An 8019-nucleotide genomic window follows, 5' to 3' on the forward strand; every position below is an offset into this window, starting at 1 on the left:
GCAATGGCAAGTTATGTTTTCAGTTAAGTCTACAACCACATATTTCCATTCAGCCATCGACATAAACAAATTCCACTGCAGGGATTTGGGTCCTGGGTAGGCAGGTGAGGGGGTAAAAACGGTATCAAAAATGTTTGGAAAACCATCATATAATATTTGCTCATTAAACTGTGTTATAAATATATCTGCTGTATGATTAAAAAACTTTTTTGAACAATCACTTCAGTAAAAATCACACAATTTGCACACAAACCTAACATGAGGCTTCTGGGTATTGTCCCGCTTCTTATTCTTACCTGTCTGTGTGGAACCTAAAAATAATGAGTGTGTGGCTTACTGGCTGGTCTGCTTGTCGCAATGTCGCCAAAATAATCCTTGCAGAGACATTTTTACACCACTAATTTTTGTTTGTACCTTTTTTTTAGTTAAAATTAAATGTTTTTACCTGAACGCCATGTTTTGAGTAGTCTGTCTGCCTTCCTGGGAGAACGACAGCACAGCAAGCTGCGACCCCCCCATCCTGACACTGGAAAACATTTTTGTTTGCTTTGTACCTGCATAGCTTTTCTTTCTTATGTTTCCTGTGCATCTCCTTGTGATTGTATTAGATACATTTTTAGCTTCTGTCGATGGGGTCACAACTACAGCAACGATACATAAATGTGACACCATTGTTTTTATTTTTATTTCATCAATGCAAATAAATAGAAATTAATATTTTTTTTGATGGTTTTGTCAAAACTGTGAAAATGTAGGAACTGTAGTACTTTGTTGTGTGTCCTCAACAGAGGAGCAGATAGTGTTGAATTAGACAGACAATGCAGCATGGGGTAATTAGTCAGTTAGTCCGTTGAATGATTGGTGACCATTTGCACTCAGTTGTTCAATTAGAAAAGCAAAGACAAAGAGGGCATCAATGCCCAGAGGGGATGAATCACAGTGTAGAATTAACAACAACAACATCCCCTAAGCACAAACTTCACAAAGGCATCACAAACACTTTACATTCACATGTACGAAGCATTCAATAGACATTTTAGTGAAATTTTTATTTTTCGTTGTTGAACAAGCAATGGTCGAACTCACTGGCCATAACATTAGGTACACCTGCAGAAGTTCCGAGAGTATATGGGTACTTTAAGCAAGATGAAGTATAATACTTTTTCTGTTGTAGTTGTAGTTTGAAGTGATTGTACTGCATCATAATGAAAACATGTTTTCATTGCTTATTTAATAGTGTGATGAATTTAGAATTGTTTGTGTGTGTGTGTGTGTGTGTGTGTGTGTGTGTGTGTGTGTGTGTGTGTGTGTGCGCGCGTGCATGTGTGCTTTCTATTTATGCTCCTTCGGACCTCACTGTCATGGATGACCTTTTCCAAAATGAAAGGAGATGCACATATTCAGCTTTATTTATGCTTGACATGTCTCATTTAATTTCCACAATGAGCTCTGTGAGAGTAGCAGTCACTCCCGAGGACCACTTTCAAATAAAAAAAGAATGCCTCCATCAGCAGCATTTCTTTTTTTGACACAATGGTGACGAATCCCATTTCCCAGCAGTGTCTACCTGTGCTGCCTTTCAGGTTTCCTCACACTTATTTATTGGCCTACCAAAATACCCATTATGTCGCTCTATATAGGACAAGCAATCATATGGTTGAAAGGTCATATGTAAAAGATGAGTTATAATACACTTTTCTTATAATGAAGTCTTTAAAAGGTTATTCTATGCTCTATGTACATTTTGAATTACACAATGTCATGCTAATAACTGATGGACGCTCTCATCACTAAATGTATTGATTTAAGGAGACCATCATTATGTTTTTGTTGTATTGCTTTCTTTTCTTTGTAGTCATGTGCTTTCCACACACACACACACACACATACATACATACTCACACACACAGTAAATGATGTTTTATTGTGAAAATGTCTGAGATTCAACTCTGCACCACCAGACATAAAATCCATTGATGAAGTTCAGGGATATTTCCATCCAATCCAATTGTTTTCCCCCTCGTTGTTGTTAAATGTCAAAGTGTCAACATTTCTCATTTGGTGTTTTCATCAACACAAACTTTCTGACAAGCCAGACAGTCCAAACATGGAAAAGTGAAAATGTGACCAAACGTTCACAGAGATGACTGATGGATATTGGATAATGTCTCCAGAATTATTGGGTGAACTATACTAAGAGTTCTGCTGTGTGTATGAGCTTGGTGATAGCTTAGCTATACATTTTGAATGAGTAGTTTTTTTGTAGCTTTGAAATTTTTAGACCTATGTAGCTGGGTAGCTTCCATCAAGGCTAAAAGCTATAAAGAGAGAAAATGGACTGCGTATTCAGGCCCCCCAAAAATAGAGAGAAAATACAATGACCTGGATGAATGAGAACATCCATACAAAGGGAGAAAATCCATGATGATTGGTTGGTGTTTGGCAAGATAAGACGGGTCATCGAAACCAGGACGCAAAATCTTAACAGATACGAACTCATGTCACACAACGACGAGGGACTCAGAGACAGAGGGACGCTTAAAGCCGACCACTCAAAAAAAATAATCATATTTGAAAATGGAAGCGGGATTCTCTCCCACGGATTAGACTTTACTTTCAGGGATGAAGACGATGTGAACAACAATGTGGGTCCTTGGCCATCCATCCATCTGTTTTCTATCACATGTCCCTTTGGGTTACGCGGGGATGGACCCCAAAGTGATCCATCCCCGCCCAGTTACATTCGGGCGGAAGCCGGGGTACACCCTGGAAAAGTCGCCACTTCATTGTCCTTGACCAAGTTTAGACAAATGTCTGCGTTTAGAGAAAACAGTGCCCAAAACCGTAGTTTTTTGTTGTTTACGCTGAAAACCGGAACCATAACTGCTCTCTTCATCGAAGACATCCAACACAAATTTAGGAACACACATTAAGGTCAGTTCGTGAAAAGTTTTACTGTACATAACCATTATCAACTGTTCCCAAACAACACACAAGTCATTGTTTTTTTTTTCTCAAGATATTGATAGATGCCGTTTTTTACTGTAGAGAAATGAATAACATTATAGGAGTGGGCCAAAGAAAAGGCAAACTCAAATAAATACAAACAGTGGGGTGCAAGGACCCCTAGATGTAGTTGTAGGGTGTTCCCAACTAAATGACAGCTAGTTAATAGTAATGGACCCTTATTGAGTCCATTTGTACACTCTCAGTTACATTAACATTGATATTATACATGTGGGCCCATAAATATAAATGCCGTTAAATGTTGCTTTAATGTAGCAAGCTACTTTTGCCGTGTAGCTTGTGGCTTGCCACAGTTCTCTGGGGATAACGTCCCCTGTACCTTAGCTACATTTAATCGTAACTTGTAGCTTAGCTTGCTGCATTTTCCAAGTGCCTTGCCCAGCAGTGGATATCGACCGATATCAACGAAAAAGAAAAAGAGTTTCGGATGATATCAGCTTGCATCTAAAATGTCTGATACAAGCAGTCCGGCAGCGTACTTACTTGCACAAAGCCAGTTAACAATGAAATGTTCTCAAATTTATTTTTGTCCTTGTATTTTCGTGAAGTCCTTTACAAATACGTACTAGGAGCTAGCAGCTACACAGCAGATAAGCGCACAATAGCACACAAGCTAGACATTCGTAATAAAAGTCATATTGCAATTCATCACACCACATTTTTTAATATAGACAAGATTTAAATAATTATAGTTGCACATCACTTACAGATTTTAATTCTCCAAGGCAAAAGTATATAAAAGTATCTATAACAGGGGTCACCAACACGGTGCCCCCAGGCACCAGGTAGCCCGTAAGGACCAGATGAGTAGCCCGCTGGCCTGTTCTGAAAATAGCTCAAATAGCAGCACTTACCAGTGAGCTGCCTCTATTTTTTATCCTTCCATCCATTTTCTACCGCTTATTCCCTTTTGGAGTCGCGGGGGGCGCTGGCGCCTATCTCAGCTACAGTCGGGCGGAAGGCGGGGTACACCCTGGACAAGTCGCCACCTCATCGCAGCCTCTATTTTTTAAATTTTATTTATTTACTTGTAAGCTGGTTTCGCTTTGCTCGACATTTTTAATTCTAAGAGAGACAAAACTCAAATAGAATTTGAAAATCCAAGAAAACATTTTTAAGACTTGGTCTTCACTTGTTTAAATAAATTCATTTATTTTTTTACTTTGCTTCTTATATCTTTCAGAAAGACAATTTTAGAGAAAAAAATACAACCTTAAAAATTATTTTAGGATTTTTAAACACATATACCTTTTTACCTTTTAAATTCTTTCCTCTTCTTTTCTGAAAATTCAAATCAATGTTCAAGTACATTTTTTTTATTGTAAAGAATAATAAATACATTTTAATAAAATTTTTAATTTTAGCTTCTGTATTTTCAACAAAGAATATTTGTTAAATATTTCTTCAAACTTATTGTGATTAAAATTCAAAAAGAATTATTCTGGCAAATCTAGAAAATCTGTAGAATCAAATTTAAATCTTATTTCAAAGTCTTTTGAATTTCTTTTTAAATTTTTGTTCAGGAAAATCTAGAAGAAATAATGATTTGTCTTTGTTAGAAATATAGATTGTTAAAATATATAACAGATTGGACCAAAGTGCACATTGTATTTTAACCTATTTAAAACATGTCATCAAAATTCTAAAATTAATCTTAAGCAGGAAAAATTACTAATGATGTTCCATAAATTCTTTTTTACATTTTTTCAAAAAGATTCGTATTAGCTAGTTTTTCTCTTCATCTTTTTCGGTTGAATTTTGAATTTTAAAGAGTCGAAATTGAAGATCAACTATGTTTCAAATTTTAATTTTCATTTTTTTTGTGTTTTCTCCTCTTTTAAACCGTTCAATTAAGTGTTTTTTTCATCATTTATTCTCTACAAAAAAAACCTTCCGTAAAAGGAAAAAAAAATGTACGACGGAATGACAGACAGAAATACCCACTTTTTTATATATATACATGTAGATGTATTTATTCAAGGTAAATTCAGCAAATTGGCTATTTCTAGCAATTTATTTAAGTGTGTATCAAACTGGTAGCCCTTCGCATTAATCAGTACCCAAGAAGTCAAGAAGTAGCTCTTGTTTTCAAAAATGTTGGTGACCCCTGATCTATAATAAGAAGCATGTCGCATATTTCAGCTCACTGTGGCATGAAAATTATTGTGACCACTTAATGATCACTCAACTTCAAAAGGCTAGTGTTTTTCATACTTACTATTGTTCTGAGTAATATCACTTGATCAAGCCTTTTATAAGATGTCCCGGCCACTACAAAATAATAAAAGTATGTGCTATGATTTGTGCTGATATTGTATCTTAATAATATTGATATCGGCCAATACTCAAGTCTCCAATATCGTATGGAACACCCCTACTGTGTGTATGAGTCCATTCTCTTGTTAGGGTGTGGTACTTTTGTATTGCATTTTTAGTAAAAATCAACCAATTGATGAGGTCATGTACAGGCTTTTTTCAAAAATAATTTCAGGTTAATCCCAGAAAAAAAATAGAATTGAAAAGTTGGACTCAAATTAAACTACTTTTCGCAGAATTAAGGAAAATCCAGTTTGATATTCAATTGTTGTGCTCATGTATGAAACATTATCCTTTAGACACAAAAGTATGCCAGGCGGGAGGTCAATGACCATATTTCTGTGCTATTGTTTTTATTTTATTATACCAGTTACAGAATTAGTCAAGTTTTTCTATAAATTGACTGTTTTAAAAAATGGCTTCTTTTGTGCAGGTGCTGGTGTCTTTTTGGAGGGATGAAAATCTATCTCCCAACTTCCTGCCCGTGCCTAGAACATGCTCCCCTGGGTGAAGTTTGGTTCCTTGTTGCATCTACAATGCTAAACAGCAGTCACCCAGATGAGTGGCAGGTGCAGTGGTTGATTTTAATAAGGAAAAACTATTTCAGTAGGTCCTCCAGCAGACTTCCTATTTCTTTCCAAGTTAATTACAGGAAACCGCCTTGACTCTGCAGGGCCTCCCTCTCATATTCTTTTTCTCTCTTCATAGTATCCTGTTATTTTTTATATCTTCATCGCCTTCCTCTGCTTGTTCTCAGCATCTCTTTCTGCTTTGTACATCGGTACTATGTATGAAGACCCACAGAGTCCAAATTTCACGAACAAGTTCTCAGCAAACACAACAATGACAACAACCACAACAGGTGTTATCTCTTCTTTCTCCATTTTTCTGCAGGTTATAACTAATTTTTTCTCCTCACGAGGGTACTCCTGTGTTTCACGATCGCATTTTGCCTGAATTTTTTTCATCCAAACTTCAACCAAAACACTTCTCCCTCAATATCATCGCGTTGTCTGGCCTCTTTCTGTGCTACATCACAAAAATTTGAAATCAAACTGTTGAGGCATAGCGGAGTAATTTATAAAGCAATGATGCCTTCCATCGATTGTACCGGACCGATTGGGAAAACCGTCACCGGATCCTCCATATATGGTATGAATGTACCCAAAGTGCCTTGCGCGCGTCCGTCATTGTAGTCCGCACAGTAGACATAAAGATCAATTTCTTTATTCTCTTGTTGTGGGGCATGCATCCTCCGCTGCTGAAATTTCTAATACGAAATAGCGCATAGTTCGAATTTATATCCGTCAGTAAAAACTCATTATGGAAGAAAAAACATGGCGAGCAGCAAAAAGACAAAGTCTAAAAGGAGACACGTAAATAAGTCCGGCCAAAAAAACGGCGCATCCTGCGGAGACGATCAAAAAGCAGCTGTAGAAGTTCTGTAAAACAAAACCTTTGCAACATTTTGACAAAATAATCACCATAACATGGCATGTAGACCACAAGAAAGTGTTTTCAATGAAGAAAAAAAATCCTATCATCCTTTGAATGCGCCTTATAATCCGGTGCGCCTAATGTATGAAAATAGACCTGTTCATAGACAGTTCGTCCATGAACAGGTGCGCCAGAAAAATAAGGGGCGCAATATGAAATTGCCTCCAGTCTTCTGTAGGTGACGTCCACATTTTGGAGCTAAAAGTGTGTGTTCACATACACATTCTTTTGTGTATGTGCACACGGTGCGGGCATGTACGTGTGTATGAGACAGCTTGGAGTGACAGTCTGAAACAATCCGTTTTTATTCATTATAATTAGTAATCATGAAAGATGTTGAGATTTTAAAAATATACAGTGGTGCAAAAAAGTATTTGGTCAGCCACCGATTGTGCAAGTTCTCCCACTTAAAATGATGACAGAGGTCTGTAATTTTCATCATAGGTACACTTCAACTGTGAGAGACAGAATGTGAAAAAAAAAATCCAGGAATTCACATTGTAGGAATTTTAAAGAATTTATTTGTAAATTATGGTGGAAAATAAGTATTTGGTAAACCATTCAAAGCTCTCACTGATGGAAGGAGGTTTTGGCTCAAAATCTCACGGTACATGGCCCCATTCATTCTTTCTTTAACACGGATCAATCGTCCTGTCCCCTTAGCAGAAAAAAAGCCCCAAAGCATGATGTTTCCACCCCCATGCTTCACAGTAGGTGTGGTGTTCTTGGGATGCAACTCAGTATTCTTCTTTCTCCAAACACGAGTCAAGTTTATACCAAAATGGATACATGGATGATACAGCAGAGGATTGGGCGAATGTCATGTGGTCAGATGAAACCAAAATAGAACATTTTGATATTAACTCAACTCGTCGTGTTTGGAGGAAGACGAATACTGAGTTGCATCCCAAGAACACCACACCTACTGTGAAGAATGGGGGTGGAAACATTATGCTTTGGGGCTGTTTTTCTGCTAAGGGGACAGGACGATTGATCCGTGTTAAAGAAAGAATGAATGGGGCCATGTACCGTGAGATTTTGAGCCAAAACCTCCTTCCATCAGTGAGAGCTTTGAATGGTTGACCAAATACGTATTTTCCACCATAATTTACAAATAGATTCTTTAAAAGTCCTACAATATGAAATCCTGGATTTTTTTCCACATTCTGTCTCTCACAG

The sequence above is a fragment of the Nerophis ophidion genome, linkage group LG08, assembly GCF_033978795.1.
Source record: "Nerophis ophidion isolate RoL-2023_Sa linkage group LG08, RoL_Noph_v1.0, whole genome shotgun sequence".
NCBI lineage: Eukaryota > Metazoa > Chordata > Actinopteri > Syngnathiformes > Syngnathidae > Nerophis > Nerophis ophidion.